A 12,883-nucleotide genomic window follows, 5' to 3' on the forward strand; every position below is an offset into this window, starting at 1 on the left:
AAACCCTCTAGTTTCTGGAGTTTTTTTTCTGAGGTCTGGCGCAGCCTGAGCCACAGAGGAGGTGTTTACCATCTGTTGGCTTCTTGTGCCTCGGGGTCAAATGGAGTGTATATCCTGTAGGCTTCACATAGTCTTTCGTAGTAGTCCCCGGGGGACTCCCCTGGTAGTTGAGTGACCGAGGATACCTTAGTCATGTTCATGGGTTTCTTAGCTCGCCGGAGGAGGGCCTCCTGGTACCGGTGGATGTGGGCCTGTCCCTTGGTTGTGGTGAAGTCCCATGCTGGGCGCTCTTCGGGTGCGGCTGTGTTAGCCCAGGCAGCAGGGTCGATGACTCCCGCTGGTGCGTGCTCTTCCAGGTACTGCCGTGCACCTTTCATTATTTTCCTCCTTTCTTCTGTGTTAAACGGGCTGCAGAGTAACTGTTGGCAGTCTTTCCAGGTTGGCCAATGAGTCTGGAAGAGGGATTCTGTGAGGTCTACCATGGCCTGTGGTTTCTCAGAGTAGGATGGGGTGTTATGTTTCCAATTGAGAAGGTCAGTGGTGGAGAAGGGCTGATAATAACGTCATGGAATGGCCGGGCTGGACCGTCCCGTCTTCATTGTGCCTCTCGGGTTCCTGCATCTCTCGATATGGCGGAGGATGCTTGTGCCCAGCCTGGGTCGCAGCCTGGCTGCTGGTCCTGGAGAAAGTGGATCCTTTGGACCTGGGGGTACTGGTGAGACTGATGGTGGCAGAGTGTCTGGAGCTGAAGGGCCAGGTGTAGATGGTCTTGGGGGTGTGTACGGTGGGGGCAGGGTCGGTTCATCTTCGGGATCTCCAGCTAGGATTTGTGGAGACTGGGGCTTTTGCTGATTTTCTTTAGGTTGCTTGGATGAGGTGATTAAGACCCTGGCCTGTCCCTGCCTACTGCAAGTGAATCGCACCCAGGGGGGAAGGGTCTGAGCAATTCCCGGCCAGGAGTCAATGTATGGAAACTGGTCAGGATGTCCTGGTTCTCCTGTTACGACTCACCATACTCGATGAATCGTTGGGACATCCAATGTCCCTTCTGAAGGCCACCCGACATCAAAGGTGGGCCATTCCAATTCACATAGGGTTCTCAACTTGCTGGGGTTCATCCTGACTCAACAGTCTCCCAAAAACCCCTTTCCCTGAACTTTGGGACTGATAAGCAGTGTGGAGTCCTCAGGTGATGTTGAGAGATTTGGTCAAGACCTGTACAATGTCTGCCACAAATGCAGGTCCATTGTCACTATGGATTGTTAATGGCAGGCCAAACTGGGGCACAATCTCCCGCAAGAGGACTTTAGCTACTTCCCAGCTTTGCTCCATCCTGGTTGGGAAGGCTTCGACCCACCCGGAGTATGTGCATACTATTACTAGGAGATATTTGAACCCCCTGCTCAGCTGCACATCTGTGAAGTCTACCTCTAGATCTTCGAAGGGGGTTGCTCCCATCCTCTGTACACCTGGAGGGGACTGTGGTGCAGACCGAGCATTATTTTTCATTCACTCATTGCTCGGCATAGTGCTGGCAACTGGCTGATGTAGTAGGGCTTCTTGAGAAGGGCCTCTAATGCAGTTTTTCCCAGATGAGTGAGTTCGTGGTGTTCCTTGACTAGATGCCCTCCAGTTGCTGTTGGAACAAAGATGTGCCCATCTGGCATCATCCACCATCCCTTTTCAGTCAGGGTGGCTCCCTCAGCCATGGCCCATTCCTTTCCCTTTTTAGTGTAACTGGGCGGAGGGACTTCTTCCGGGGGTGTTAGGGCCATGGTGAGGGAAGGGACTCTGTCCATGTCCTCACTGGCTGCGGTCTTGGCTGCCTCATCTGCCAGATGAGTTTCCCGTGCTATGGGGTCTTCTCCTTTCTGGTGTCCCTTACAGTGGAGGATTGCTACTTCCTTTGGAAGCCAGATGGCTTAGAGGAGTCTCAGTATCTCCTCTTTGTTCTTGATAGCTTTTCCTGCAGCAGTTAGGAGGCCCCTTTCCTTGTAGATGGCCCCATGTATATGTACAGTAGCAAAGGCATACCAAGAGTCAGTATAGATGTTGACTCGCTTGCCTTCACCGAGGGTGAGGGCTCGGACTAAGGCACATAATTCAGCCCGTTGAGCTGACCATCCAGCTGGTAATGCCTTAGCTCCTCGGACTTCAGTGGTTGTGGTTACTGCATAACCCGCTTTCCAGCTACTCTCTTGTAGGTAACTGCTAGCCATCGCTGAACAGTGTGAGCTCTGGATTCTTAATGGCTTGATCCCACAGATCTGGATGGCTTGTGTAGACTTCATCAGTCACCTCGGAGCAGTCATGGTCTAGTTACCCCTCTTCCATGGGCAGAAAGGTTAATGTCCTTACTGTTTCGAGGGTGACCCATGGGTTTTTGCAGAGGAGCCCTTGGTATTGTGCTAGCCGACAGTTGGAAAGGAAGCGGTGTCCCTGCGTGTTCATGAGGGACGCAACTGCATGAGGGACCTTTACGTTAAGTTCTTGCCCCAGGGTAAGTTTGTCCACCTCCTTGATGAGTAGGACTGTGGCTGCCAGCGCCCTGAGGCATGGTGGCCATCCCGCTGTCATGGGGTCCAGCTTCTTTGACAGGTAAGCACCTGGCCATTGCCAGGGTCCAACAGTCTGGGTGAGTACCCCAAGCGCTATTTTTTCCTTTTCAGTCCAGGCAGGGATTTCTCGATCTGGTCCCCCTAAGAGATCATAAAGGAGTCTTGCTATTGCCGAGAACCCAGGGCTCCAGATGCGGCAGAATCCTGCAGCCCCCAGGAATTCTTGTAGGCCCCTTTTTGTCTGGGGCTGTGGCAGGGATCCTTTTCCTCTCCGACCCTACTTCTCTTTTCCCTGGGGTGAGGAGAAAACCAAGGTATTGGATCTGTTGTTGGCTGATTTGTGCCTTCTTCCATGAGGCTCGGTATCCTGAGTCTGACAGTTTTTTCCTAAGCCACTTAAGTGCCCCTGGGGGCTTTTTAAACACACAGCTTCTGGGATATTCCCCCCATCCTGAGGGTTGCTTTTTTAAACACACAGCTTCTGGGATATTCCCCTCCATCCCACCATTTTGATTCAGTGGGTTTGCATAGGCTGGATAGTATTACACCCAGTGCTCATCACAACATGTGCTCTCTGTAATACCCATCACCTGGCTACCCCATCCCCCAAATAGATGCCTTTTTAACAAGGTCCTCCCAGGTGACCCTTATAAAGGAGGTTTGGAAACAATGTCTAAGCCTTGCTCTTCAGAGTGGGGCCAGTGTACCAGCAGGATCTGTATCGCCTGGGGTATCTTGTTTAAATCGCCAATGTCAGCCCTACCCCAGAAAGACAACCGGAATCTGCCTCTGAAGAGTGTAGTACCTTGGCTTTTGATCTGAGCTCTTCTCTGTTTTCATTTTAGTAGGGTTCCTCCCCCAGCTTCCTTGCCCCAGTCCTCTCCAGAAGAGCCAGTGTCCCCTGCCTCTCCCTACCCGAGACCTGTCGCATCCCTGGGGAATGCTCGCCCCAACCTCCGACCACCCAGAAATGACAGGGAAAGGTGCTCTGTGAAGCTACGAACCTAAACAGCTGGAGACCTTGCCTTGTTAGAGAAGGCCGACTTGACTCTCAGGTCCTCCGACCTCCACAAATTCCAGACCCCCAGGCCTGTCTCATGATCTCAATTTTGGTTGCTCTGCTTTGTCTCCATCAAGTGTTCTGAAGCATTTCACACACGACTGGGCTTAGGCAATCTGGCCAGACCTTCTTGAAATTTTTGATCATGGTCTCTAGAACCATAGGTTTACTCTGCCCTGACCCCATGGTGATGTCCCCATGTGCAGTGGCTCAGAGACAGACGAAGGGGGGGGTGCCTCCTGAGGTGAGGAGACCAATCAGATGCCTGTCTGGCCATGTCTGGAAGGAGCTTAGGTGAGGCTTAGCCATAGCAGTCTCAGCGTTGTGACCCCCAGATGCTATCGGAAACTATTCACCACGGAATCGCAGACGGGCCCACTCAGACTTGGTAGGCTTCCGGGGACCTTAAGGGTGGGTGCCTGCCCGTGGAGTCACAGAATCAGTCCACTTGAGCAAGCCAGGTCGGACAGCACATTCACTCACACATTCACACTCCAGAAGTTATTACATTCCCTCCCTGGGAATCCCTACCTGTGGGACCTCTAATAGGTCTCTGGGAGGGGATCAGGTTCCCCTTCCACCCCAGTGGGGGGTGGGCCTGTCTGGATCCTGGGGCCCCAGGCCTTACCGGACTCCAACGTTGGGACCAGGTCCTCACCTGCCAAGTCTCCTCGAGTCCGGTGGGAACAGCAGAGCGGGGCTGGCCCAAGGTGACCGGGGCGGGAGACTGCCGAAAATTAGGCAGTGCCTTCTCCGTTACGATCCCTTGTTCTGTCACTGCCCCGCCGTTGCCCCCAAACTGGTGGCAACAATGGGCCAGCGCGGTTGGGTTTCCCGGTCAGGGAACCAAGTGTTACGGAACCTGGACTGGATCGCCTGATGGAAGAACCAAGCGGCACTCAGAGATCTTGGAGGATAGGTTTATTTAATGCCGGCGGGCTCAGAGGAGAGTGATCGCCAAAGGTCTGAGCCCCAGCACAAAAAAGGGGGGCAATTTATACACTTCTGCTTCCGCATACTTGGCACTTTGGGCCCGTGCGCGAAGCACTGCAGGGAGAAGGACCCAGACTGGTGCGCGCGGGAAGCAGAGCAGGGAGAAGAACCCGGAAGAGCCCCGGGGCAAGGACTGGGACTCTCTCGCTGGCTCGGTCGGCCATCTTAGGACGCAGATTTTCCTTATCAATACTATCAAGTTGGCAAATAAAAATATTAATATCCAGTGTTATGGAGAGTTTGGTGAAACAGAGCCCTCATCTGTGGCTGGAAGGTGTGTAAATTGGTAATATTATTTAGGAAAGCAATTGGTAATGTTTATCAAGGTTCTAAACGGTTTTATTCTTGGAATCTAGCTATGGATATGTTCTCAACAACCCAATAATTAGTAGATCCACTGAAATAGTCTTTATAAAGATTGTGTAATATGGGAACTTATTATGATACAATATTAAGGTTTTTTTTTAAAAGCAGGCAATATCAACAAAGGCAAATATTACAAATAGTGTATATTATACATTTTGAATACAAATATGTAGAAAACAAACTAACCCCACATCTGGGAATAGAAAATTTAGTCCCCACCCATGATGAACTCGCAGTATGGAAAGGATAGGTGGCAAAACTAGGCAAAACTAGGCAGGCCTCCACTTTTGTGAGAAAGGAGATTTCAGGCTAAGAAGCTGGTGCTGTTGAGTAAAAACTGACACCACCCATATCAACATGACACAGCTGTTCCTGAAAATTCTTGCCTAGGAAGATAAATAGATTAATTGCTAGCTCAAGAAATTAATTTATCTGGGCAAATAGTTTGCTCATCCGGACTGCTCTCCTATCAAGACCACAGACGACACACATAGGCAAAGAACTCACCATTATGACAAAGTTTATTTATCAAGACTTGTTTCAAGACCCTTGCTTCTCTGGATCTATGAATCCTAAACTGTCTTAAATAACCGTGCCCAATCCCCATCAGTTTCTTGCTTTGAAAAACCACCTTAAACCACTTGAGCCCAGACCCCCAAATGCTATAAATCTCCTTTCTTGAAATCCCCTTTCTGAGACACTACCAAATCTCTATCAAGGTGTTATTCTCTATTGCTGCAGTAAATATCTAATAAACTTAGACTTACGTTACTTGACTAACAGGTTTCGCTGGTGTTCTTTTGAGGAGTTGGCAGCGGACAAGATCTGTGAACTTGAATGAGAAAAAAACTGACATTTATTTTCATAAACCTGTAACTGAAATTTAGCATTTCTTTCAACTTGAAATATAAGCAAAACTACAGTGACTGTAGCCACGGCACCAGTTAAAATTATGACCATTTGTCACCAGTAAATATTAGAGGTACTTTCAATCTGTGTTATAGCTGTTGCATATATCTCAAAATATTATTTATGCTCACCAATACTTTGAAATTAAGGTTGATTAATGAAGTCTCTGAGATTTTACTCGACTTGCAAGCTAACAAGTCAGCTTGCCACAGTTTCACAGATCATGACAGAAGACACAAAACTCCTGGATCTGAGATGACAGACTTTATTACTCACAGCAAAAAGGAGTAGCCAGAGTGTCAGTGTGTTTGTGCTGTTTCCCTGATTTTTATTTCCACAGGGATGGTGGTGGGGGGGGGCAGGTCACAGGAACACAGGTAGCAGATTTGTTAAGAGACAGGAATTTAGGGGCGCCTGGGTGGCTCAGTCGTTAAGCGTCTGCCTTCAGCTCAGGTCATGATCTCAGGGTCCTAGGATCGAGCCCCGCATCGGGCTCCCTGCTCGGGGTGGGGGGGGGGGAAGCCTGCTTCTCCCTCTCCCACTCCCCCTGCTTGTGTTCCCTCTCTCACTGTGTCTCTCTCTGTCAAATAAACAAATAAAATCTTAAAAAAAAAAAAAGACAGGAATTTAGGGCCCAGGGCTGGTGTACTTTTTGAGCAAGAAGCAAACGTAGCAAGCAGCAAATAAGCTAGTCTGGTTACCTAAGTAATCAGCTACTGATACTGCTCAGTTTTAAACGATGGATAAGCCTTGCAGTGTGGTACACTCAGCAAGAATGTACAGAGACACTCAGGACCCATGTGGACTGCCTCTCTAACATGTAGTACTAGACCTTGTTCTTAATGCGTTTATAACGGAACAGATAAATTATCATATTATCATTTTGCTTTTTTAAAGATTTTATTTATTTACTTTTGCAAGAGAGAGAGAGAGAGAGAGAGCGAGAGAAGGAGCATGTGCAGACTCCCCGCTGAGCAGGGAGCCTGATGTGGGGCTCAATCCCAGGACTCTGGGATCATGACCTGAGCCAAAGGCAGATGCTTAGCAACTGAGCCACCCAGATGCCTTCATCATTTTGCTTTTATATTTTAATATCACTGGTTTCCTTTTTTATTTTATTTAACATATGCATATCAATGCATTATTCTGAGAAGGGGTTGGTAGGCTTAACCAGATTGCCAAAGGAGTCCATGGCACAAATAAGGTCAAAGAATGGAAGACTTAAAAAAATACTTTCACCAAGTATTGATATGAAAATAAATTATTATACAACTCCATTACTCAGGAAAACCTGTTCAGAGCTCTCCTTGTCACGAAGGCAGAGTGGGAAGGACCCTGGTACCAAATCCAGGAGACTAGAATTTGGGTCTCAGCTGTATGAAGGCCCCACTAGTTACTTAAACTTTTTGCATCCAGTTTTCCTCATCTGTAATGTGAGAAACTTGTTACCTAATTCACTGGCTCACTGGCTCAACACAGAGACTGAGAGGTGTACTCTCACACATTGCCTGTGGGAGTGTAAAGTAAATATATTTTCTGGAGAGTAACTTGGCTCTGGGTCCTCAAAAATATTCAAATCCTTTGAGCAAGCAAATCCATTACTAGAAATTTATTATTATTAGACATAATCAGATGTACAGACAAAAATGTAATTGAAAAGATGTTCATAGCAGTATTATTTATAATCATAGTATTTTTATAAACATCTTGAATATCCAATAATTAAGGCATGGCTACAAAAATTGTGGCATGTCTATATTGATAAATGCAGTCATTATGAATTATCAGAGCAGAATATTCTGTGAAATTAAAAAATGCCCACGAATTGGGCCGCCTGGGTAGCTCAGTCTGTTAAGTGTCTGCTTTCGGCTCAGGTCCTGGGATCGAGTCCCACATCGGGCTCCCTCTGCCTGCCGCTCCCCCTTCTTGTGCTCTCTCTGTCGAAAAAATAAATATAATCTTTAAAAAAAAAATGCCCGTGATTTTATGTTGTGGAAAAAAAAATGCAAAACTCTTTGTGAGGTGCCTCCAATTCTGTTTAATGAATTATATATATATATATATATAAGCTTAGAAAAAAAGACTAGTTGGAAATTTACTGAAATTGCTAGTGGTATAATAAACACATATTACAAATTTTTAATTTTATATTAATAAATTTCCCCCTATATTTCTCAATAAGCATATGCTGCTTTGTAATAAGAGAAGCAAATTATTTTATTTATTTATTTTATTATCATTTTTTAAAGATTTTATTTATTTGACAGAGACATAGCGAGAGAGGGAACACAAGCAGGGGGAGTGGGAGAGGGAGAAGCAGGCTTCCCGCGGAGCAGGGAGCCCGATGCAGGGCTCGATCCCAGGACCCTGGGATCATGACCTGAGCCGAAGGCAGACGCTTAACGACTGAGCACCCAGACGCTCCTATTTTATTATTTTTAAAGATTTTATTTGTTCATTTGAGAGAGAGGGAGAGAGAGCGAGCACAAGTTGGGGGGAGGGGCAGAGGGAGAGGGAGAAGCAGGCTCCCCGCTGAGCTGAGCGGAGAGCCCGATGATGGGGGCTTGATCCCAGGACCCGGAGATTATGACCTGAGTCAGAAGGCAGATGCTTAACCATCTGAGCCACCCAGGCGTCTTGAGAAGGAAATTATTTTGGGGTGCCTGGGTGGCTCAGTTGGTTAAGCGACTGCCTTCGGCTCAGGTCATGACGCCAGGGTCCTGGGATCGAGCCCCGCATCCGGTTCCCTGCTCGGCGGAGGCCTGCTTCTCCCTTTCCCACTCCCCCTGCTTGTTGTGTTCCCTCTCTCGCCGTGTCTCTCTGTATCAAATAAATAAATAAAATCTTTAAAAAAAAAAAAAAGAGAAGGAAATTATTTTAAAAAAGCAACTCAAAATTAAGGTTATTTGTGTGAAAGTGCTTTGACAATCATATTGCGCTACATAAATGTGTAATGATATTAGTGTTTTTCTGGAAATTTAGAAGCACAGTTGGATTCACGTTTAAATCAATAAATTTGACTGCAAGGAAGATAAATCGGCCAGTGGGCGGCTATGATTTGTGCAGCTCTGGAGCAGGCAGGCTCCCTCTGCTTCCTTCTGCTTTCCTCCCCCTGCAGCCTGTCTCTCACTCCTGTTTGTTTTTCTCTCTCTCCATGCACCATCCAGTCCTGCTTCCTCGGAAGGAGGCTGTCTGGTCTTGTCTCCTGGGCTGAATCATGCCTCAGAAATGGAAAAAGCCCCAAGGCCAGGGCCTGTCTGGGTTGAAGAGCTGGGGCTCAGGTTTGAGTGTGACATCAAAGCGCATAATGAGGGTTTTGCTGCAGATTCCAGGCTAGAGGGCAGGTGTGGGTGGTGCCATGGTTATAGGCTTCTAGGCTGTGGCCCTGATGGAATGCTGAAGGCCTTTGGCTCGATGCAGGTGAGGAAAAAGCTGCTTTTTTCTGTGGTATGATTTGTGTGATTTCTGTGATCTCCCTCACCCCAGAGCTTCTGTGCCAACTCACTGTCCCTGCTCCTGAGATCTCCACCGTTAAGGAGGCTCCTGGTGAAATGTATATGGATCATCTGGGGCAGCAACCTATCCTAATACTAGGATTGAGGCTCTGGAATTAGGCAGACTTGGTTAGATTTGGATCCCAACTCCACCGCCACTTGGAATCGTCACTTGAGGTCTACGAGCCTGGGTCTCAACATCTGTAATGACCAAAAGCACTCACATACACCAAGCATACAACAGGCATGGTTCGAGGAGTCTTTCTTATATTAACTCATTTCATCTACACAACAACCTTATTAGGCACTTGCTGTTATCACGTCCATCTTAGAGATAGGGCAACCGCGGCCGGGTTGGTTGATTAACTTGCTCAGGGCCTCACAGGGTCAGCACCAGGATGAACCGAAGCAGTGTGGCTCCAGAGTCTGTGTTTAACAGCCGTGTTTGGGAGCCTCACTGTCAGACAAGCCCACAACAGTAACTATGATTTATTAGGAGCTTACTTAGTGCCAGGCACTACGCTAAATGCTATTCAGGAATTTCTCATTTGTGCGTCCCAATGCCTGGATGAGGCAGGGACTATTGTTAGGTGCTAACACTGACCTGCAGGACAGCCCACTGTATACAAGGCCCTCTGTGAAAGGCTGGGCCTTGGGGAGGTTGTTACAGTTATAGAAGAGCTAAGATGTGTCCATAAATAAATGTGATTCATGGTAGAATCAGAGCTTGATGGGGCTGGAAGAGAGCTAAGAGATTATTTGGTTTCAACTCATTTTTCACTGATGACAAGAACTGACTTGCTTTGTTTAGAGTTTGGAGGAGGATCTAGTGCGAGAACAATAGGCAACACTTACTGGGTTCACTTGCTCTGTGCGTGTGTTTATTTCCTTCAATCCTCACAACAGCCAGACAGGAGAGGCCCTATTATTATCCCCATTTTGCAGATGAGGAAGCAGATATGGAGAAGTTAGTAAGCAGCTCGTCCCACCTCCCACAGCTAGCAAGTGGCAGATCTGGGATGCTGGCAGTGGGCTCCAGAGCTCAGGCACTGAACCACCATGCTTTGTGCTGCCCCACTTACAGAAGGTGGTTAAGGAGCCTAGGAAGAGGTGGGTAGATCAGGTGGATCAGAAAGTGCTTTGTAGACTACAAAGAGCTGTACAGACAAGGTTATTATTAGACAGAGGTAAGAGTCCCAAGAGAGATATAAAGTGGTATAAAGGGCGCCTGGGTGGCTCAGTCTGGTAAGCGTCTGCCTTCAGCTCAGGTCATCATCCTGGGGTCTTGGGATTGAGGCCCACATCGGGCTCCCTGCTCAGCGGGGAGTCTGCTTCTCCCTCTCCCTCCCTCTGCTTGTGCTCTCTCTGTCTCTCTCTCTCTCACTCACTCTCTCTCTCAAATAAATAAACAAAATCTAAAAAAAACCCAAAAAACAAAAAACCCCGAAGTTGTATAAAGCTTAGGGCAAAACCAAGGACAATCTCTAGGATGAGATGGCTTTGCTTTGGATTTGGACCCATGTTAAGTAGGAATGAAGAATGTCCAGGATGTTATGGGGTGGTGGTGGGGAAGGTTTCCTCTAGTCCTCCCCCATTAGCTCAGGATGCTGATCAGATTAGCCAGTTGGCATGTTGGTCCAGGTGAAGAGATGATCTGGACCAGAGATCACCTGCAGAGAGCAAGGTGGGTGGGGGCCAGTCAGAGGGGGATAAATGAAGGCACAGGGCAAAAGGCTGGGTAGGGGGGAGAGAAGGGATGGGGAGCCTGGTTGCTCTACACAGCTATGGAAGGAAACCAGTTGGAAGGGAGCCCCTGGTCACACATCTGAATGTGTCACTGCCAAGTCCCTAGAGGCCAAAAAAGCCTGGATCAGCCTGTCAGGAACTGGATAGTCCACCAATTCTGAGAGCCCCAGAATGAAACCAACCAGCTTCCCCCTCTTTTCCACCAGTAGAACCTTATCTTCAGCCCTCATTTTCAACATTGTTTTTGTTTAATATCCTAAGGCGGGGGGGGGGGGGGGGGACGATGTTCGTGTAGGGATCTGCCAATAGGTAAAGTTGAGCTGCCTGATGGAGGAGAGAATTTTTTTTTGAGAAGTGGCCAAACCCCACCAATAGCTCTGCAACTGAGGGGAGACCTTCGCCAACTAGGATTGGCATGGGGGGGGGAGGGAGTGTCAAATAAAATAAGTTATGTGAAGTTGTTGAGACCAGCCTGGTCCCTTGGGGCCAATACATGTATTTGTTCTTTCTCTGTGGTCAATATTGTCCTTTAGGGGTAAGTGGGACAGAGGAAAACTTCCCTATTGAGCTTGTACATTTCATGACTGCCCCAGGAGCTGCATCACCTCCGCTTGGAGTCCAAGACCTTGCTTCCTAAATGGCCTTCCTGCTTCTACCATTGCCTTGTAGAGTTTATTCTCCACACAAGAGCCAGAGGGCTCTTTTTAAAAATGTAAATTATCTTGTCACTTTCCTGTTGAAAACTCTTCAAATGCCCCCATCACACTTAAGAGTAGAATTTAAACACGGGTTACTGGGCGGGAGAGTGACCTGCTGACTTCGCCTCCCATCTTTCTTCCTAAGGCCCATTCTGTGGCCGCCACACTGACCTTTGTTTCTGAGCCCACCAAGACTGTGACCTCCTCAGGGCTTTGGTACTAGCTAGTCACCTTGCCTAGTATACCCTCTGTTCTTCTTACCTGACCACTCAAACTGGTTAGCGAACCCCCCACTCTATTGGCTTCACAGCAAATGGTAATGATACGAACTCAACCAGTCTTGTCTATCATTTGTTTACTTGTTTATTGCCTGTTTTCCTCACAACACAAGCCCCAGAGGGGAAGGCGCTGTGTCTATCTTGTCTACCACCGAATCTCTAATGCCAAGCAGAGCCTGGCACGTAGTACCTCTCTAGTATTCGTTAGATAAACGAGCTCTTCAAACCCGAACCATCTTGAGGGATATGTGAGAAAAGGAAGGTTGCATCAGGCTGAGGATCAGAGTCCTGGTCTGTCTGAAGACAGACCTCGCCTTCCTTCCAGATACCTCGACCTTTCCACGGTGGGCGCAGCTCTCCCCGCCCCTTCTCACACACTCGATCCCCCTCTCTCCAAGAAGGCTAGGCCGGAATTCCAATCCTTTCTCCGAGCCTGGTGCCAGCCCTCAAGTCCTCCCACATGTCGGGGGCTCAGAGACGCCGCCCTTTTCTTAAAATGGACCTTGTCGGGCGCGTGCAACCTCCTCCCTTGGATCACCAATCAGGGCACAGAGGAGTCCCGCACCGTCTAGGGTAAAATGGGACGAGTCCCCTGGCCCACCCCTGGTATCGCCTCAGGTCCCCGACTGTGGCCCCCTCCCAGGCTAGGGAACCCCCCCGGCCGTGGGGGGCGAGGAGGACGGTCCAGGCGTCAAGGGCAATGAGGACATTCAGGCCCAAAAAGGGGGTGGGCCAACTTCGCACGGTAGAACCTTTCTTCACCAAGGCCTCGTTTGCCGGC

Source organism: Zalophus californianus, chromosome 6 (genome assembly GCF_009762305.2).
Source record: "Zalophus californianus isolate mZalCal1 chromosome 6, mZalCal1.pri.v2, whole genome shotgun sequence".
Lineage (NCBI taxonomy): Eukaryota > Metazoa > Chordata > Mammalia > Carnivora > Otariidae > Zalophus > Zalophus californianus.